This window comes from Schistocerca gregaria, chromosome 8 (assembly GCF_023897955.1).
Source record: "Schistocerca gregaria isolate iqSchGreg1 chromosome 8, iqSchGreg1.2, whole genome shotgun sequence".
Classification (NCBI taxonomy): Eukaryota; Metazoa; Arthropoda; class Insecta; order Orthoptera; family Acrididae; genus Schistocerca; species Schistocerca gregaria.
Genome location: NC_064927.1, coordinates 403,060,326 through 403,083,837, shown reverse-complemented (window position 1 = coordinate 403,083,837; position 23,512 = coordinate 403,060,326).

The following is a 23,512-nucleotide window of genomic DNA, read 5'->3' as shown; positions in this document are numbered from 1 at the left end:
TCAAAAGAGGTAGAGACTTGCGTATTTGCCATTTTATGACGGTACAGAGAAGAATTATCGGCTCCTGCAAAGATATGAAGTCAGTTTCCATTTCTGTAGAAAAAAAATTAAAAACTCAATAAGGCCTGCGAAAGACAACGGGGAACACGGAAGTGAAACTACTGGAAATCCTTAAATTGTAGTTTTACAAAAGACCGTTGGAAGTCAGACGAAAAGCTCGCGTATTGGATTGAAGATGTTCCTCAAAGACTCATACAGTCAAGGTCTAATAAATAATATGTTGAAACGAGAAGAGAGGATGGCTGAACAACGTTTTACGATACGAGTTGTGACTAAAACATTCGTTATAAATATGGTGGACCGAAAGAATCGAAGTCACAAGACAAAATACAGGTACAAGTACGTAAGACAGGTCGTCTATGAGATGTAACACTTATGCTAAAATGAAGAGTATAGCTAGTAAGGGACAGGAGTAGAGTTACATCAAACCAACAACAATAACATTATAAAAAAAACTCTCCAAAGGCAACGTCTGCAAAAGAGATATAATTTAGACTCACTAAATTCACTATTAGCATTCAGTCTCTAGTACTTTGCTTTGAGACAGTTAAATTTGATAATGAGAAGTAAATGCATTTTTGTCACGAGTAACTAAGTAGATACACCAACAAAAAATGGTTCAAATGGCTCTGAGCACTATGGGACTTAACATCTGACGTCGTCATTCCCCTAGACGTTGGACTGCTTTAACCTAACTAACCTAAGAACATCACACACATCCATGTCCGCGGCAGGATTCGAACCTGCGACCGTAGCACCAGCGCAGTTCCAGACTGAAGCGCCTAGAACCGCTCGGCCACAGAGACCGGCGATACATAATCTATCTATCGGTTAGGGTGAGAAGCAATCTATGACTTTGTTGATTAATCTCTAGTGTAGAGGTCAGTGTCATTGAGTGCCATTAGGAGAAAACAGGATGACGTTGACAGAATTTCTATTTGGGCTGATGAATGTCAGCTTGCTCTAGGGGTAGAAAAATATAAGTTAATACAGATGAGGGGCAAAATAAATCATAACGTTTTAATACAGTGCTAATAATATGCTGTTGACGGAATCCCACCGATTAATTATCTAAGCTAATAAAACGATAGGTTATGGAACGAGCACGTAAGGTCGATAGAACGGTAGTCAGGAAGACAACGAAGAAATTAAGTGAGGTGTTGATAAATTTGTTATCTGGAGGTTTGAATAACTCGTGGTAGTACGAGACTCTTCGCTAACTCAAATGAGAATTCTGGAGGAAAGAAGTCCTTCCTGCGAAATTCCGTAAAAATAAATTACATAACTGGCATTTTCAGCTGAGTGCAATAAGATTCTACCGACGCCGATGTATCTTTAGCGTGAAGACCGCGAATGCAAGATAAGAGAAAACAGGACTCCTGTGGTTGTATGTAGACAGTTATTTTCCTTTCGATCCAACAGTGAATGGGACAGGGAAGAGAAAGGTAGACTCTGACACGTGTCGTAGCTACCGGAGTGTATATGTAGGTGAAAATTGAGATAACTGTGGAAGAATTCCCAACCTTCACCAATTTTATTGTGTTTTGCACTACTATAGTGCGTTTTCGGCGATCGAAATAAATGTTGCAGTTACTCCTAATTTTAGTTCACTCGAAGAGAAGTGCTCACACAGTTAATCAAACGCCGGATATTTGGTAGACATGAAGTCACTGGCACCTGACAGTGACATTCATCAGATGTGCCGAGAAAAGGCTGAACACGAAACCAATAAGCAATAAATAAAAGTTTGAGACAAGACATATCACAAAATACTTATGAATAGTAGACTAATCAAATGCTTATGTCGTCGAACATGGGGGCACAGCTCAAAGTTTTACATCTTAGAGAATTAGCGCTTTTGTTGCTTGGCAAAAATTATCGGTTTCAATTCATTTGAACCGTCCTCAGACCTGGAAATTAAAACAAAATAACTAATCAAAACGTCCCCTATTTTACGATAGAATAGGAAGTGGATGATAGAATTAAAAATTGTAGAGTGCTATTTCAAAAAAAGACGTATCTTCGTAATGAACAAAGTTTCAAGAAAGGCAGTCATGTCGATTAACGTCCCCTTGTATCTAAACAACGTTTCATTGTATGTGACATGATGCTTTCCGGCGTGTACGCTACTTCCAAAGTTTTATGGTGTACCGCCGGATCCAGTCGTCGAAGGTCTTCGATATTTCGGCGAATAACCGTTCCTTTACCATCAGATGGTGCCTCCTGATGATAGCGGAAGTGATATACGCCAAAAATATCGTTGAGCTTCGACAAATGTCATGTGTTGACTGCAGCACGCAGCTAGATCGTCGGTCCTAGAGAGGACGCTCTTCTTGAGTCAAGCCTCCAGCTAGACAAGATGTGCACTCTATCCTCTCTATCATGATTGTTTTCGGACTTTTTTCGTCCAAGCAACACAGCTTGATGACATTCTTGACCGGCTAATTATCTGATATTCTGAACTGTGCGATCCCGATTGTATTTCGTACGTCAGAATATCAGACAAGACCTACCAGTACACACGGAAGAGTTCGACCAATCCTCTTTTTGTGAGTGACGCTCTCTGACACTTATCAATACGATTAACGTGAGTGATACAGAAAGCGCAAAAGAAAGCTGTTTCGCAGGTTTGTTTCGTAGGAGTGATGCTGTCAATTGTTAACAAAGTACTGTGGGCGACCCTGTATGGAAGGCGATGAAGATTGCAGAGAAGCTTCATATCAAAAATTAAGTGAGCTCATGATCCAGAGTGAGTCGAGAGATGTATCCCTCCACTAAGATACGCCTAACGTAATGATCACAATGGTAAAATCACATAAATACGCTAACATGTAGAGGCATTTCGACGGTCTTTCTTCCTCCGTAGCTCTTTGCAAATGCAACAGGAGAAGCGAAATATTGAATTTGTTTCTAAAGGTTTATTAGGACAATATCGTACTATAGCTTTCGGAAAACTTAGCATGCCTCTTTGAATCACTGTCTTTACGTCCCTCTAGGACGGGCTATTATAGGTGCTCATTTCTAAGTATCAACATGCACTTCGTGAACAAAAGCACATCGGAGCGCTAAAAAATGCGGAACTGATCACGAGATGTCACGAGAGGCTAACCCGCGACTGCAGAAGGAGACGGGGGAGTACTTTGCTGTCAGTAGAGAAGCAGTATCACCAGAACGGGCCTGTTAGGAGAGCACAGTGGCTTCCAATGAGGACTAATCATTGGATGGCAAATGAGAAACGAATCCATATGGGAAATTTCAGTTCTTTTAAAGCTGCTCAAGTCGACTTGTTGGTCATGTGATTCTCAATTTGAAACAGGAAGGAACAACTAAAACAGAACCGGACGACCTCATACATTGGCAGAGAAGAACCTTCCAGGCTTGGGGAGGGTGGTTGTAAAATTTGTCGCCTTTGAGTTCGAAAGTGCTACCAGCAATCCAGCTAGTACAATGATTTGGATTAGGAGTTGAATAGAATGAGGTGTAATGGTCGAAAAATGGTTGACACGGCTGTAAGCACTATGGGACTTAACATCTGAAGTCATAAATCCCCTAGACTTAGAACTACTTAAAACCAACTAACCTAAAGTCTAAGGACATCACACAAATCCATGCCCGATACAGGATTAGAACCTGCGACTGCAGCAGCAGCGTGGTTCCGGACTGAAGCGCCTAGAACCGCTCGGCCACAGCGGTCGGCTTACAATGGTCGAACAGCTCCTCATTAGCGACGTATTTCTGTAGCCACTGCTAGGTGACTCTTGGGTTGATGCTAACAGCAATGCCACTGGACAGAGGATGACTATCAAAGAATGATTTGGAGTGTTAAATCACGCTATATCCTGCGGCAATACGATGTTGGCGCTGGGTTTGTTGAATATCTGAGATCTTGTTTGGTACCCACAGTGAAGTGCGGAGGAGGTGGTTCTATGGTATGGGAGTGTTTATCGTGCTCATGGAGTGGGACCCACTTTGCGCTTAAGATTGATATTTGTCTCAGCACAACGCACCCTCTCAGAGAGTAACGTCTGAAACGCAATTGACTGGTTTGCCCAGAATCATGACCTCAATCTAATGAAAGATCTGTGGGATCCGTTATGACCTCGGCATCGCTATAAAACACAAAACATATAGGGTCACTATCACCTTCGATTTCGGCCCGTGAAAAGAATTCCCCCACGATGTTCAGACAACTCATTGCAACCCTCCCAAGTAGAGTTGAAACTGCCATAAAGACTAAGGGTCGCCCGTCACCACATTAATATCAACCAATATATGTCCGGACTCTTTTGACGAGGTAATGTACCTGCTTAAACAAGAATATAGATCTAGTGAAGCAGGGGATACAACCCGTCGACTTTGACCAATGACGTTAGAATTGGCCAGAGAGCATTTATTACGCAGTTGAAAGAGCTGACAAGAATGTTCAGAAACAAAGGAATACCAGAGACGAAAAATATAGTCGACATATATAAAGGCCAGTAGAATTTTCTCGTTAAGGGTATCGTGTGTTTGTATCGTACTATTTCTCTGGAAAATGAAAGGGAAAAAATGGATGAAAAATAATCGTAGCGTAGAGTACATCACGTCACATATGTATATGAGATGTATCTCGAACCTCATTCGAACTGTATTGCTTAAGTGCAGTACGGGATACAAGTTTCCACTAGCATTAGTGTCCTGTTGTTCAGCTGAACTATGTATCCCCCGCTTCACTAAACCATAAATGAAGCACGGGATACAAATTTTACATGTGTTGTTTATTTCCCCTCCGCTATCACTAACAGTCTGTCCTTACGTAGATATTAGTACTACCGATGGCAGAACGAGCTACGTACATAATATTTGTATCTCATACTTCGGTTGACCTCTATATATTGTAAGTAGGCTCTTTAGGTTTTTATATTGGTAACGCCACGTAGCACTCTGTATGAAAATCACTGGCTGTGCTGTGTGCAGTCTGTAGCTGGTTAGCATTGTTGTAATATTCGCTATAGTACCGTTGGGCAGTTGCCTGTTAACAGCGCGTAGCGTTGCGCAGTTAGAGGTGAGCCACCAGCAGTGGTGGATGTGGGAAGAGAGACGACGGAATTTTGAGAGCGCACGATCTGGACGTGTGTCCATTAGAGACAGTAAATTTGTAAGACTGGATGCCGTGAATTGCTATATATATTATGAGTTTTGAACACTATTAAGGTAAATACATTGTTTATTCTCTATCAAAATCTTTCATTTGCTAGCTGTGCCTATCAGTAGTTAGTGCCTTCAGTAGTTAGAATCTTTGATTTAGCTGGCAGTAGTGGCGCTCGCTTATTGCGGCAGTTCGAGCAATGAAGATTTTTGTGAGGTAAGTGGTTTGTGAAATGTATAGGTTAATGTTAGTCAGGGCCATTCTCTTGTAGGGATTATTGAAAGTGAGATTGCGTTGTGCTAAAAGTACTGAGTGTCAGTTAAAGCACAGTCACGTATAATTTTTCTAAGGGGACGTTTCAATATACTGCTAACGAAACCGTGGAAATGGATGTACGTTACATTTGTAACATGTACCTCAGTTGAACTACGTGAAGAGGCAACAAGACGACACATATACAATTTGTATCCCGTAGTTCACTATGAGGTAGAGTTTTCTTTCACCTTCGATGCTAATAGTATCCCATTCTTTACTTGAGCTATATACGAGGGTCAGTCAAAAAGTAATGCCTCCTTTTTTTTTCTACGTTTAATTGTCAGGAAATTTAAATGCAATTACATAGGTTGAAAACCACAACATTGAGGATCATTTTGTCATTTTTCAATGTAATCTCCGCCCATCTCTACAGTTTTGGTCCATCTTTGAACAAGGGCATGTATCCCAGCACGGTAAAAATCACAGCTCTGCTTCCTAAGCCATTGACGCACGGATGTTTTGACGGCCTCCTCATCTTCAAAATGAATCCCACGATGAGCTTCTTTTAGTGGCCCGAACAGATGGAAGTCTGATGGTGCCAGGTCAGGGCTGTATGGGGGATGAGGCAAAACTTCCCATCCAATTTTGACAATCTCGTCAGAGGTGTGACGACTGGTGTGTGGTCTTGCATTGTCATGCAAAAGAAGAACATCTGCCATTGATTTTGTTGGGCGAACTCGCTGAAGACGTGCTTTAAGTTTTTTGAGGGTTGTGACGTATTGAACAGAATTTATTGTGCATCCCTGCTCCAAAAAATCAACCAGAATCACACCCTCTGTATCCCAGAAAACTGTTGCCATAACTTTCCCTGCTGATCGCACAGATTTGAATTTTTTCTTCCTCAGCGAGCTTGTGTGACGCCACTCCATTGACTGCCTCTTTGATTCGGGTTCAAAAAAATGCACCCATGTTTCGTCCCCGGTCACAATTTTTTTCAGAAACTCATCTCCCTCCAAACGGAAGCGCTGCAAGTGTTGGGAGGCTATTGTTTTCCTTGCCTCTTTATTCTGATCGGTTAACATTCTTGGAACCCACCGTGCACAAACTTTTGAGTACCCCAATTGTTTAATAATCGTGATCACACTGCCTTTACTAAGAGAAATAATGCGACACACTTCATCTGCAGTCACCCGACGGTCACCACGAATGATGTCATCAACTTGCTGAATGTTGTGTGGAGTCACTGCACTCACCGGCCTGCCGCTCCACTTTTCGTCAGTTAACGGTGTTTGCCCTTCAGCTTCCTTACAACGACGAACCCATCGTCTAACAGTGCTGACATCCACTGTCGCAACACCATACACCTTCTTCAGTCTTTCATGAATGCATTCAAAAATTCAATCACACAACGCTGTCGCAAACGAACATCGATGTCGGCCATCTTACAAACTTCTGCTGTGCTGCCACCTGTTGACACAGAAAGTTACTACTGCAGTGGATTGCAGAAGAAGGTTTGAGGAATGGCGCCAAATTCAAATTTTTCACTTAACTTAATTTTTTTAAGTAGAAAAAAAATGGGAGGCATTACTTTTTGACCGACCCTCGTAGCTATACACATTTGTATCCCGCTCTCCAGCTGACATATATTGGTAAATGTCATGAATGTTACATATGTCGTTCTTTTTGAATACGTAGTGTCAGTGCAAACGTCAACTGAAGGACAAATTTCAGTTTTGTCGGCCGTTTTGCCTTCAATATTGATCATACAGTTTCGAAAAGAATCGTTGTGATACTAGTTCTGGGAAACGAAAGAACGACAGCTGCGAAATTTCTATTACGTATTGGACTACACGAAAACATACGTATTGGTGAAATACAAAAATGAAATACGTCAAAATAGTCAATTGCAGTAAAATAAGTAAATGGGAAAGTGAACTTTCGAGATGGGAGCTTCCTAAAAGAACCGAAGCTAGCCTAGAGAGACATCAACAAAAATCACATACCCACATACACAACAAACACAACATTTACGAAAACACACACACACACACACACACACACACACACACACACACACACACACACACACCACACACACACGCACGCACACACATTCACCCCCCACCCCCCATCCTAATGTGAAATTAGCTAACGTATTTCGGACGATACATTTGCCGAATATGTTTAATAGAACATTTAAACGGGCAATATGTTTGGAGAATACTATGTTCCATGAATATTGGCCTAGGTGACTTTGAAGTGCCGAAATCTGGCTTTTCCCTTTCCCTACAAGAGAGTTCATAGCTGACCAATAACCCTCTATGCTATTTTATGCAAGCCCCTGTGGATGACGATCTGAACTCAGTACTGTAATTTACTACGAAATGCTGATAACCCATTTCCCTTAAATCCCTTTATGAAGAAAACCCGTCTGAAATTACAATGGAACCCTCTGCAACCTGATCTTCAATTAAGCTGATCAAAACTTCTTTCCTTCGACTGGATACTACTTTGGACATTACATCGTGACCCTGCTGACTTGAAACTACTGCCCCCAAACCCATAACCCCACCGGAGGTTCCCCCCCCCCCCCCCCTGTTGTACTTCCTTTTGCCAAAACGTGATTCGTCAATTTCGACCATAACACCCGCCCTACCAAAGGCCCCCTATATTACATGTATTCCCCACCAATTTCCCTACAAAAAGGGTACCAATCCACAACTGTACGCTTACTCACACCAGATTCATGGGCACACAGCCACAAACGATATCTCAAACACCAAGAGTAAATGATTTTCACAATGTCTCTGAATGCGAGCTTAGATTTTTCGAACCACGTCCCTCTTCCAATGGATCGCCACAACCCATCTCTGCTGCAGCACCATACGAATAAGTCGTGAGTACCGCGACGAGATACAATTGTGAGGGGCATATGTTCGCTGAACTCACGACATCGAACATACTCAGGAATGAGATCACACATTAGCAAAAAATAAATCGTGGTCAACACGTCTTCGCCCAAAGCCTTCCATAAATCATCACATAAAATAGAAAATGAGATACTAAAAATTGTTCTAAAATAAGAAATAGACCAATTTACTTCAATATTAGTAAGAATGAAGTTAAGTACCGAATGAATCAGAAACAACCGATTGATTTAATAAATGCACACGAAGAATCTTTTCAGCATTAGGTAGCGATCTCTTTTAAAATCACATTCAATTATTTTAATGTACAATGATAGCGCTTATTCGGAACACAGAACTGTTTTACTATCTATGGCTCGAAATGAAGACATTACTATCTATGAGTAATGTATGACGTCACTGATCAAAGCCGGTGGGTTGTATCCCCTGCTTCATTAGACTCATTAACATTATGCTGCTGTATTCTCGCAGTAATTTCGTATCGTTCTGTTTGTTATTCGTTGTTTGAATCAAAGAATTGTAAATCCCAGAGACCAGAAAATGACGTCATTAGTGATGAGCGGTCACTGGCGATTGTTGTAGCCCACCGCCATTCCCATGGAAACTACGAAGTTAGCAGCATTCGGCGTAATCGGATCGTCTTTCGGATCGTAGCTGTACAGCGTGAGTATTTCAGCAGCGCGATGTTTCTCTTTTTATGTGGAGTGTACATAGCCGTGTAGCACGGCATAGGAACACTAGTCGCAGCTGCTGGAGGCGGCTGTAACGCTTGTTAATGACAGTCGCTTTCAAACCCGATAGGAATTACTTCTGTCTGTGTCGGTCAGTTCCCGAGTGAGCATTGCGAGGAGAGCTGCGTACAGTGAACGTAGCAGTCGGGCATCTCGGAACAGGTTATCGCACACAGCGGCATTTGCGATACTAAATGTCGACTTTGACGAGTGCCGTCATTCTAATAACTCCTTTGGCGTCATTATTTCGAAAACTGTTTTCTTGTTTTGTTCATGGCGTTGTTAATTGCCATTTTTTCGTAGAGTAGAAGAAAAAATTACATTTTAACCGCTCCTGTGCACGAGAAACAAAATAATGCCATTTATATTCTTTCGGGTATTCGGTAATTTCCAAGAATGATTGCCTCTCGAAGTTGCGGGGTCCAAACGATTCGTATCGAACGTACGATCTTAAATCGATCACGCGACTCTGGTGGTGGGCGTTATGAGTATCTTTACGGTGATTACTACAGCAACGATAAAAGAAGAGCGGTACAAAAATATTTGTAATTACAAAGGAGAAGACTTAGCTAACTCGTTGTCGGTTTTGTCGTCATTGGAAAGTCCATGTGATGTTTACGCTAAGGGAACAATTGCCTTTTTGTCATTAATTCGCGGAGATGTGTAACTTAGAGCAATTACGGCAACGACGAAAAACAGAGAAATGTGACGATCACAAATAATTGAACATAACGCCCGCCACCAAAGTCGCGTGATCGATTTAGGATCGCACGTTCGATATGTATGGTTTGGACCCCGCGACTTCGAGAGGCAATCATTCTTGGAAATTACCGGGAATTCTAATACTTCATCATTTAACAGTCTTCTTTCTTCCCGATAAAAGATTTTCTTATTTATTCGTACTGTGAATCGTAGTCTCCACTACAGTTGTAGAGATTTCTTTTACGATATTAGATTCGCTTCAATTTCGCTAAATATTTAAAGCAATGTCTGTGGTAACCGCTTAGGTTTATCAATGATACATGCGTATTTTCGTAGCTACATTTTCCCGCCTTCACATACCTATATAGCAAATATATGTTTTGGGATACTAGATTCGATAGCTTTAGGCTATTTTTATAGTTCAGTGACTCATTCGGTAAAAACGGAACACTTACAAAATTATTTCGTTGTCTGTCTGCATCACTGTCTGTCCAACTGTTGAGACAACTTTTTCTCAGTACCGGGTAGATGTATGGAGTTGAAATTTATCACATTCTAAGTTCGGCGGAATCTTGGCGATTTGAATAATATTATTTTCTAAGGCAATGTAGTAAAAGCTTACGGCCGTTTATGTCACATACTTTGATACTCGCAAACCCACTCATCAGAACCTAAAATTACTGGCCCTTGCAATACAATCATGCAATTTGGTAGGACGTAAGGCTATACATTACAACCAAAGAAAAAAATTCGAAAATTCATGATCTGTAACTACATCACAAAAACACATTGTTTTGTCATTTGTTATGCGACTATCTGTCCGTCAAAGACGTCCTTTTTCTCAGAATCGGGAAAATGTATCAAGATGAAATTTATGTCACATACTAACATATATACACGTTTGACAATGTGAAAAATCTCAACTTCCAAGTCTGTGCAGTCAAACGTATTGACATTTATGTCAAATATTTTATAATTCACAAACTCACTCATCGAACTACAGGAGGAAATCCGCAGTTAAACAATAATTGTAATCTTAAAATTCAAAATTAAAACAATTTGGAAGTCTGAGAAATCGTGGGATAGATATCTTACTAGCATAAATATCGGTAACAGGCAAAAATCGACAACATCCTAGATGGACGAACTATCTACATACTGGCAATTTGTTCAGTTCGTAGATAGTATTGTGATTTTTATTACAACTGTTAACACTTTTTCAACGACATTCAGTTTATTTCCTACATTAAACTGTGATAAGTATCTAGCTGTGGCTCGAATCTTTTCTTTTCCTCGTAATCTAAAAACTGAGTCTCTTAGTTACCTTCCAAAACATAGCCAAAGATAAGAGGCTGCAATCGCCATTATTTTTATGTCCTCTGACATATTTTAGCGACGTCACCAGTGAAAACCAACAGCTAGCATCGCAGTTTCCATTATATCAAAGCAATATTATCTTAGATTTCATAGGTTTTTACGTTTAAAATTTACTTTCTAAAACATCAGATGCAGAATTATGTTATCAATTTAATTATCAACCCCATCGTGATCCACGCAGGGCAGTGACTATCGAACTTCTTCGTAATCTCGAAACAACTCCATGGTGTAATAGAGAGACAATGTATTACTCGTTTAATCTGTCTCCACCCGCTTCCTCTTGCTACGTGATGTTGTCTTCAGATTGTTAGGTTTTATTTAACCAAGACGAACATAAACCAACGACGCTTGAAGGCTGAAGTTTTAAGATCTAGGACGAGTGTACTGGAAACCATCGCTGTGTGTCGTTAGCGGGAGGGGACCGTTCATACGCATTGCAGTCTCTCTCTCTCTCTCTCTCTCTCTCTCTCTCTGACTCCCTCTCGCTCTTACACACACACACACACACACACACACACACACACACATACCATCAACATACGTGTGTTCGAAGCGACGACGAACGCCGATACGGCTAACTCTGCCTCAAGCAGTTATTGTCCAGGCGAATGATCAACGGACCAGCTGAGCCCAGAGGGACGGAACGGGAAGCAGGCGAGGAGCCGCCACCCTCCCCCACCTCCTGTTCGCCGTGTTACTCGCGACGCGCTGCTCGCGCCCCTGGCGGCAGCCAGCAGAAGCAGTTTAATTAGAGCCCGGAAGCCAGACCGAAAGCCCCGCCGGCGCGCACAATGGCTCCAGCAACAGCTCGTGTTCCGCACGCCTGCTCCAACTCCTCTCCCCGCGTTACGTCATCACTTTCCCGCCCTGTCTCTGCTTGTTTCCCAGCCAGGCGTGCGCTCGAACGTGGATCTTGTTTCGCGAGGGTCGCTTTCATCAAACATCCTTCGACAGCTGATTCAGGTAACGCACATGTCTCGCGTAACTTTAGGAAGCGAGGCAGGTAGATTAACCCAAAATTAAACCACCTGTTTATTATCCAATATATATACACGCTTCAAGGCAGCGAAACATATCGCTTATCAGCGTTCTGCTTGAATGACTCGGTATTGGCGGTTAACTTTGCCCGGCATGAGCTGACATTTGATCTCGTACAAGGATAATTATCTCTTTACAAAACTGTTGCAACGAATTGTAAGGATCCAGTACACATGGTGAGACTAAACCTCTGCCCGGTTACAAAATCTGTTTTGTTAAGGAATTATGTTAGCTACAGGTATGCAATTCGATGCTATCTTTGGCATAGCACATAAAGTTCTTTACAGACTCACTTCTACTGGTGATCTGTTTGCTTTTCGTAGAATGTCTAGGGGTAACTGAATTCCTCTTCATGTCTGCGCCAACACCTTTTCGGTCACTTCCTCTACAGGCCACAAAGAAAAGGAAAGGTAAATGTGGTGCCCACGATGTAGGACCGTATCTACCAATACATCAGCCTGGAATGGTTTCATCCTAGAACTTTTAATAGTACCGGCTCTTACAGAGTTAGCACCCCATCGATAACGTTACTTCTGCGAAAGGAATTAGATTTGACCGTGACTGGGTAATGGTGGTTAATTTCTATTGAAGAAATAGCATCGAAAACGGCGATCGTTCCAAGGTTCTATTAGTTCTAAGTGAACTGCAAATTTTTGCGGAAACGGTCACAGGCCTAGTTAGGAAAATTTGTACCAAATACTTTCACTATTCATGAATAAAGTTAGCTATCTGATTGGATTTTACTTATTACTGAGGTTATGTTTTCAAAATAGCTTAGAGACAGTAGCACACTGTACCCATGGTTTGACATGAACAACGCAGAAGTAATAATAAACGCTTCGGCAATAATTGGCTCTCAATAACACTTACCATCAGTATAATATAGTAGGAAAGCTGATGCTCATTACATGCAAAGGATTACAATTATACTGAATATGACATTCTTTTAACACTTTAACTATTGGAAAATTATCTCACTGAAACGATTTTCAGGCCGTAATTTTTTCTGTTCTGATTACTAATTGTTTTCTTACGGATCATTCACTTCTTTATGCTACGGTACATAACTCAAATGAAACATGTTGCCCCTAATCTGTTACAGTCTCAACAACAGTAGTCAGTTACTTATTAGAACACACAAACTGCATAAAACTGGTAGGTGCACTTCATTAGGACTGTTACTGTAATATGGAAAGCAAAAGGGGCTCAACAACTATCGTGGAGGCATGAAACTAATCTATCATTAGACTCAGAAGAAGGTTGAATATGGAAAACACTTAACTAAAAACTTTATTACAAATCTCTACTGTAGTTATTCATTATGCAGATCTTTGATGTTTACTAGCGAGTAACTGCTCTGACTGATCATAGCTTTACGCAGAAAATTTTAGTACTTCACAGAGATTTCAAAAAGCATAACATTTAAATAAAGCACATCAGATCTTTTGTTTGCCATTATAACTTTGTAATACCTTAACTATCCTTCTATGAAAAATATGTGCAGTACTTGAGAAAAAAGCCTCACTGTTTGGAAAAAAATATGCTGCTCGAAAAAGGATATTCAACGTTATTAAAGGAAAGAATTAGTTTTTAGTGTAATGAAATAGGATACTCGGAAGCATTGCAGCCCGTGGATAAGCACCCTCCCTAGGTAAATGTCTAAATACACTACTGGCCATTAAAATTTCTACACCACGAAGATGACGTGCTAAAGATGCGAAATTTAAACGACAAGAAGAAGATGCTGTGATATGCAAATGATTAGCTTTTCAGAGCATTCACACAAGGTTGGCACCAGTGGCAACACCTATAACATGCTGACATGAGGAAAGTTTCAAACCGATTTCTCAGACACAAACAGCAGTTGACCTGCGTTGCCTGGTGAAACGTTATTGTGCTGCCTCGTGTAAGGAGGAGAAATGCTTACCATCACGTTTCCGACTTTGATATAGATCGGATAGTAGCCTACCGCGATTACGGTTTATCGTATCGCGACGTTGCTGTTCACGTTGGTCAAGATCCAATTACTGTTAGCAGAATATGGAATCGTTGGCTCCAGGAGAGCAATATGGAACGCCGTGCTGGATCCCAACGGCCTCGTATCACTAGCAGTCGAGATGACAAGCATCGTATAAGCATGGATGTAACGGATCGTGCAGGCACGTCTCGATCCCTGAGTCAACAGATGGGATCGTTTGCAAGACAACAAACATCTGCACGAACAGTTCGACGACGTTTGCTGCAGCATTACGTGTATTACAAAAAAATTTAGAATACATTGCTTGACAAAGAAGAGAAGCACCCAGAGAAGAGGAGAAATGAAATGAATCTTCACAAGTTAGGAGGGCATTTGATGTTGATTCAGTAGTTACAATGTTGAGTCAAGTTTAGAAAGAACTTAACAGCATGAGTTCACTTAATCAGTATGACATTGCACCGCCTTGCCGATACACATGTACTGTTTGTTTTGTGAAGGGTGCCATAAGGGCATTGTATCCTCTTCTGAGGCAAATTGGCCCACAGCTATCACAACTATAGTAGGTGGCCCTTGACATCCTGGGTACTGGAAGTAGGTTGGACTTGACATTCCCGCTGGACAAACACTTGTTCTATCGATGATGGATCTACGAACCTTGCTGGCCACTGGAGCACCTCAAAATTACGCCGTTAGTTAATAGGGATTAGTGCCACTAGTGAGCGTTCATTATCCCGCTCGTATGTCCGAGATGTACCATTTTGCCATCAACGTTCAGTCAACCACTGCCAGCCTTAAGCTGAAATCGTACCCGATGGCACCTCACGCCAACATTTTAGGAGTAACTCCACTGTGCCCCTGCAAATGAGAACTCCCCCGGTGGCCACGAAACTCAGCGACACTCGTTATTTGGGGTAGTGCAGAGCATCGGTTCATCACTGAACACAGTAGCACACAGTTCATTATCAGTCCACACAACCCCGTCTCGGAACCACTCCAAACGCAGCCGTATGTGTTGCGGTGTAAACGGCAGCCTATAAGTAACATATTAATTCCTTTGCTTGGGTACTGCTAGTCTCCGATCAATGGAGTGGTATCATATCGTATGTTGCAAGGAGTTCATTACTTGTTCTCGGATGGCAAGACGATATGTGGAGGGATTTCAAGGTGTCTGATGTACAATACAGCAGTCTTGCCTAGCAGTGGTGAGACATGCTAGACTGGAAACTGGGTTACGAATATGCGTACCTTCACCTTTCCATGCAGTCCATCATGGCGCCGCTGCTACACCAGAGTGCCTCACAGATCTGTGTATGGTACGATTCGACCAGCTGGCCAAATGGAGATCAACAATGACGCTCGTTCCAAACGCTGTAAGGTGCTGATGACACTATCTCGCGGTTACGCGGCATCTCTGTGAGCTTCAAAGTAATCACTCATTATGTGACACAGCTCACGCTCCTTATGAGCCCTAACAGGCCTCGTGATAACACTGAACTCGAAAACAGTAATGCACTCCGGTGGGTGTTCTACCTGTTACGGAAGATTGCAACTGTGTGTACGAAGTTACATCGGCGTCCGACCATGTTTTCTGTGTGCCTTACTTCTCCTGTATGGCAGTGTATAAACCACAAATACCTTAGCGGTATTATTTAATGCTGGACACAGTCACAGTGACTTCTTAAGTAATAGAACCCAGTACGTTGTCCTCGACAGGAAAAAGATGGAGGACATGAGGAAAGTTTCCAACCGATTTCTCATACACAAACAGCAGTTGATGGGCGTTTCCTGGTAAGACGTTGTTGTGATGCTACGTGTAAGGAGGAGAAATGCGTACCAACACATTTCCGACTTTGATAAAGGTCGGATTCTTGCCTATCACGATTGCGGTTTATCGTATCACGACATTGCTGTTCGCGTTGGTCGAGATCCAATGACTGTTAGCAAAATATTGAATCGGTGGATTCAGGAGAGTAATATGGAACGCCATGCTGGATCCCAACGGCCTCGTATCACTAGCCGTCGAGGTGACAGGCATCGTATAAGCATGGCTGTAACGGATCGTGCAGGCACGTCTCGATCCCTGAGTCAACAGATGGGATCGTTTGCAAGACAACAAACGTCTGCACGAACAGTTCGACGACGTTTGCAGCAGCATGGACTATCAGCTCAGAGACCATGGCTGCGTTTACCCTTGAAGCTGTACATGCGATGGTGTACTCAACCACGTACCTGGGTGCACGATTGACAAAGCGTCTGGTCGCATCCATGTTTGGCGACATCGCGGTGAACGGACATTGGAAGCGTATCACCCGGCGTGATAGTATGGAGTGCCATTGGTTACACGTCCCGGTCACCCCTTGTTCGCATTGACGGTACTTTGAACAGTGGACGTTAAATTTCAGATGTGTTACGACCCGTGGGTCTACCCTTCATTCAATGCCTGCAAAACCCTACACGACGGCATCTTGCAGGTCCCGTACGGGCCTTTTTGAATGTAGTAAATGTTCGACTGCTGCCCTGGCCAGGACACTCAAAATTTCTCACCAACTGACAACGTCTGGTCAATGGTGACCGAGCAACTGGGTCGTCACAATACGCCACTCACTACTCTTGATGAACTGTGGTACCGTGTTGAAGCTGCCTGGGCAGCTGTACCTGTACACGCCATCCAAGCTCTGTTTGACACAATGCCCAGGCGTATCAAGGCCGTTATTACGGCCAGAGGTAGTTGTTCTGGGTACTGATTTCTCAGGATCTATCCACCCAAATTGGGTGAAATTGAATTACATGTCAGTTCTACTATATTTGTCCAATGAATACCCGTTTTTCAGCTGCATTTATTCTTGGTGTAGAAATTTAATGGCCATTAGCGTACTAAACATGTGTCTTCCACATAAAGTTTAAACAAAACAAACACATTGTTTGTATAAGAAACCAAATAACAGGTGCAACCGATTATACAGTACTCAACTGGTGATTTGAGACGATGGTGGTGGCTGTCACGATCTTCTGTCGCCACCAAGAAAGGTGGCAAACTAGCCGTGATGCTTGCTCTGTAACAAGCTCTGAAAATTCTCTTTTAGCGGCGGATTTCCGTACTTCAGAGCTAACTAAAGTGTCATGAATTATAAGCCACAATTCTGCCACATACGAGTCTATATTATGTAATATTGCCGACCTTGTTTCTCATTCAGCACACACGATGCAAGATGCGAACCGTTTGCGTGTTAGCCACCGACTAACTTTTTCCACAATCGAACCTTTTCTGTTCCCGTCAAGCCAGTTTCGTTGCGGAGGAACTTATTTACAGAGTTTACATCATTACAAGTCTTTTTGCCTATGAATGAACCAGTAGTACAAGCATAATTTTGACATTTAAATACTTCTACAGAATATTACTTTTCAAATTCCATATGCACATTAATTATACTGACCTAAATCATTAACCAAACACTTTCGTAGATATTACATCAAATGACATGTAGAATGACATGTCACCTTAAGCATATGCAGACACGTAAATTAAACGAGATAAGTATAGGTAATTTAGTTACTAGAGCTACAAAACTGCGAACAAGTGACACGGAGTGTCATCCAGTGGAAAAAAGAGAGACAGCAAGGGAATCAAATGCTGTCAAAGCCATTGTAAAAGTGCATCCATAAACTCTTCGCTGGTTAAGCTGCTACTTGCTATAAACTGCGTAACTGTACCTAACATAGTTCCTTAGGAATAAATGTTTGCTTTCAAGGGAAAGAGTTTATGCTTAACCTGTAGATCAGCAAGTGCCTTAGCTGCCTAGTAGCCGTGGCTAGTTAGTGGGAGGCAGGTGCTTTTCGTACTTTTTCTACGTAGCCCCAAGATCAAGCCAAGTCGTCTCTACGCGTTCTTGCACCAGACAAAGTTAGGCAACAGCGTAACAATAAATTGTATTATTCTGAGACTTAAATATTTCTTCGTTGGCTGGTGTAAAGGCACGTAGAAAGGAAAACCGAGTCTCTACATAATCATATAGACAGTTCCCCTCAAAATTTTAAGAACATTTTAAAGCAACACAATTGAAATTTTGAGAATTTATCTATTTGGATAAAAATAATAATGTAGAAGACTTGGTATAGTTATCTTTAATAGTTTTCGAGTTTTCCAGGGAAATATACTTTTTGAACTAGAAGAGAAAAAATCCTAATACATTATTAAGTGCTTAGGTATACCATGCAGTATACAGGTCATAACAATAATTCTGCCTACAAAATAATGACACTGTAACGAATTTGAAAAGAGAGAGTTAATTTAACAAGAGCACAGCGATCACATAATGAACGCTTCAGAGAGTAAACATCATTTAAAATTCCAATTAAAAAATCATACTACCTATATTTGTGCACACATATTATAAAAATCGTTGTAGGCTTTTATGTATGAGCTTACGTTTCACATCTCCTCCTAAACAATGGGACCAATTTCTTGCAAACTCGCTACTCATATAACTTACCGTCCGAAGGAGTCGTTGTGGAATAAGGATCACCTACTTATCAAAGGGGCTGGGTTGGGGGTAAAAACGTAGTATAGCCCACGATGGGTCAATTTGCAAATTTTATTAATGCAATATTTGTGAAGGGAGTACCTAGCGACTTACAACGGACTATACACTTAACTGTAGACCTTTAGGAAATTTTTTCTCTCTGACAAAACACACAGAGTAATGAAAGGAAACAGGAATATTTCTCACTACATTTTCTTCGTTCATGCAGTAAAAATCCTCATCAGGCACGATGTTTGAATTTACTATTTCATTACCACTAACTGAATACGCAATAAATTTTGTAGACAGTATTTACATATATCACTGCATGTAGCTGTAAAATTTTGTCATCTATCGACCTGTATTTCAGGAGAACAGTGCCTCATGCATGCCGTTTTAATTTATTACGTCTTACTAAGAAATCTGTTTGCAACTAATTTCGAAGAGTGTTTCCGAATATACAAATGATTGTACCTGTAAAATTATATCATTGCACGAAATAATGTTCAGGAGCTACGGCGTCATGTAAATAGAGCTGCGTCAAAACGTCAGTGTAGGGAGAAATTCCCTACAGACACAGGTCAAATATTTGAAAAAAATATGTGGAAAATATATTAATTATATATAAAATATATGTGACACATGCATACTCTGGCAAAGCTGCTGGTGAAGTGCTCTTCATAAACCTTTGGATCGATCTCAAGTAAACATGGTACAATTATTATTTCTTCTGTGCATCTGAAAAGAAATGCTGTGGGGATGAGAACCAGCAGTCTCCTGCTGTGTTGGGAATGATAAAGTAGAGAGAGAAGGTGATAACAAGAGATGCACAGAGAGGGGTAGAGAGAACATGGACACAGATATGAGGAAGGAGGAGCAGGACGTAAGCACAGTGATAGGAGAAATGGACAGGTTATGGAAGGAGGAGAGTACGGACAGAGAAAGGGGGAGAAGACAATAAAGGAAGGATAAGCGTAGAGATGGACAGAGGGAGGGAGAAGGAGTAGATGGACTTAAAGAGGCGATTCTTCCGTTTCGGCATCCGCTCGCGCCAGAATCTCGAACTGCATAATGGGTTCACTAGCCACAAGTATTTGATCAACAGTTTGTTTCGTCATCGAATAGCTGACTGTCTCTGAGCACTATAGGACTTAACATCTGTGGTCATCAGTCCCCTAGAACTTAGAACTACTTAACTTAAACCTAACTAACCTAAGGACATCCCACACATCCATGTCCGAGGCAGGATTCGAACCTGCGACTTTAGCGGTCTCGCGGTTAAACGACATTAACTGCGACAGGGAACGCTAGCGAATGGCTGTGTACATCTACACATCTACATTTATACTCCGCAAGCCACCTAACGGTGTGTGGCGGAGGGCACTTTACGTGCCACTGTAATTACCTTCCTTTCCTGTTCCAGTCGCGTATGGTTCGCAGGAAGAATGACTGCCGCAAAGGCTCAGTGCGTGCTCGAATCTATCTAATTTCAGATTCGTGATCTCCTCGGGAGGCATACGTATGTGGAAGTAACATATTCGATACCTCATCCAGATGCGCGCCCTCTCGAAACCGGGACAGCGAGCTACACTGCGATGCAGAGCGCCTTTCTTGCACAGTCTGCCACCTGAGTTTGCCAAACATCTCCGTAACCCCTATCATGCTTGCCAAATAACCCTGTGACTAAGCACGCCGCTCTTCTTTGGATCTTCTCTATCTCCTCCGTCCACCCGACCTGATACGGATCCCACACTGATGAGCAATACTAAAGTATAGATCGAACGAGTGTTTAGTAAGCCACCTCCTTTGTTCATGGACTACGTTTTCTAAGGACTCTCCTAATGAATCTCAACCTGGCACCCTCCTTACCAATGAATTCTATTAGACCATTCCACTTCAAATCGTTCCGTACGCATACTCCTAGATATTTTACAGAAGTAACTGCTACCAGTGTTTGTTCCGCTATCACATAATTACACAATAAATGATCCTTCTTTCTATGTATTCGCAATACATTACATTTGTCTATGTTATGGGTCAATTGCCACTCCCTGCACCAAGTGCCTATCCGCTGCAGATATTCCTGCATTTCGCTGCAATTTTCTAATGCAGCAACTTCTCTGTATACTACAGCATCATCCGCGAAAAGCCGCAAGGGACTTCTGACACTGTTTACTAGGTCATTTGAATATATTGTGAAAAACAATGGTTCCATAACACTCCCCTGTTGCACGCCAGAGGTTACTTTAACGTCTGTAGACGTCTCTCCATTGAGATCAACATGCTGTGTTCTGTCTGCTAAAAACTCTTCAATCCAGCCACACAGCTGGTCTCATATTCCATAGGCCCTTACTTTATCAGGCGACAGTGCGCAACTGTATCACCTTTGAGTGATGAGGAAAAATTTTAAGATCAAGTTTTTATTGAACATTTGGAAATTGAACTTTCACGTTACCTACAAAAAGCCCTTTCCCTTTCAGGGTAGGATGCTTCGCGTGTCACCCGTTTTCTAAATCCGCGTGGCGAGTGGAGTATTAAAACCTACCACTTTTAGGGAATCAAAACTGTACTTGGCGTATTCGAAAAATTTCTCTCTAAGAGAATTTCTTACATATAGGATCTTTGAGCAGTACCATGTGCTGATTAGAGCAGCAAAAATTTTATATGCATTATGAGCAAATTAGTGTATTTGCAGCAAAACCTTTTTTTTTGGTATATCTGATTATCGAAAACAGTGAATTGTTACTATTTCATCGTTACTTCCAGACTCCCTTCTCAGCAGTGGGTAGGAATTTATTTTTCAGTCCCTGTTGCCCAGAATGGGGGCTCCTCACATTGTTGGTAGGTGAAGACTAGATTAGAACAGAAGATGAGAAATCCGTGCTCCGTCCAAGATTCTTTCCCACGACCTATTGTTTTCTAGGAATCCGTTTTTCCTCTGAACCATCTTTGTATTTAAATATTTATTTTTTGCATTTTAGTCTCGTGTTTGATGACACTGCAACACAGACATGTAGTTACTTTCAGATTTATTTCAGTTTCTCTTCAATTGAGTCAGGCAATATACTGTACTGGTTCTCGCTATGCACATCTCATGAAAAGACCGTGGAGGTATACATTAGAGGTAATCGATCTTGCTCGGTGACCTGCCAACAATCTATCTTACAGCGAAACATTTACGACTGGATCAGAACAAGGGGGAAATAGCAATGTTACACTTGTTACCGTCATAGTTCTGAGTTATGTAAAGAGTTCAAGCGTCTAGCTGACTGGAAAGTTAACATAAAATTAATTGTAAAATTGTAGACAGACAGCAAAACAACGTACTCTCGTCACACACACGAGACGAGGAAGTTAGTTAATATATCATTCTCATCCATTTAATTTGAGGGATATGTAGAATATTTCAAGTCACTAGCTCATCGGGAAGTTAGCTTAATACCAGGGGACCCGAGTGAAGCATTACAGCTTTGATGAATTTAAATAATGACAGTATTTGGAAAAAGTGCAGTCGTTGGGATAAGGGTAGTTGTGGGAATGAGCACAGAAAAAATGAACCAAACGACATGAAATAATGATCATGAATTTATGATACAGCCTTGTATAAGCAATCTGAACAAAATTCTTTACAGAGCATTAAAACTCTTCGGGTTAAACGATATTTGACGTAATAATGTAGACTTCTTGCGTTTTTTATTTTCATTTTCTATAAAGGGTACAAAAATATAGTTAATTTAGTTACTCTTCAAAAGGTAACATATAACTGTCCAAATGTAAAGACAGGATTTGGTAAACACATTCCTGCTCTATGAAGCGTTTGTCCCTCTGATTTGTTTATAGCGATAGCAAATGCAATTTCAATATTCAACTGTCTTCGATGTTTGTTGTATCGGAAGATAAATTCGTTTAGAAAAGTAAACTTGTACAATCACCGAAATGACCAATGTTATTGTTTTTGAAATGCAACATATAGATTATCAAGTTAATATATGTACTTGAAAACAAACAGTTTGATATTTGTCATAAGGTAATATGAAAAAGAAGCCTCTTGTTCTTTGTTAATTAGTTAGCTTCGTAAATTATTGGTAAGAAGCTGGGCATCCATGAAGCTCTTTAGCCTGTAATAGAAAAAAATCTCTTTCATGTTAAAGTTTTCAACAAATAATAGCGTTATACGTAAAATATGTATGCAATGGCATAAGCCCGTTAAGAAAACTTTCTAACGGTTCCTTATTCATCGTCGGCCGCGGTGGTCTCGTGGTTCTAGGCGCGCAGTCCGGAACCGCGCGACTGCTACGGTCGCAGGTTCGAATCCTGCCTCGGGCATGGATGTGTGTGATTTCCTTAGGTTACTTAGGTTTAAGTAGTTCTAAGTTCTAGGGGACTGATGACCACAGATGTTAAGTTCCATAGTGCTCAGAGCCATTTGAACCATTTGAAACTTATTCATCACTGTTCGATTAGTAAGTGGTGTAAAAAGGGATACCGACTTGAGAAATAAAATTTAAGTGCAGATTGCAAAATTTATACCGCACAAACGAACAAACAAGAAAGCGATGTAGTTACAACATGTTAAAGAAAATCTCGGTTGGTGAAAAGTCACCTCTAATACCCATAGGGAAAGAGGGGTGATACGTTTCTAAAATTGAAACCGACCGAGGTTACTGTCAAATAAATTGTTTTTGACACATTAGTACGATTGATAACAACTGGCTCTGTGGCCTTAAAGAACAAGATTAATCGTACATAAATCGCTGTACATAAAAGGAGATGTCCAGACTGAATGATTCACCATC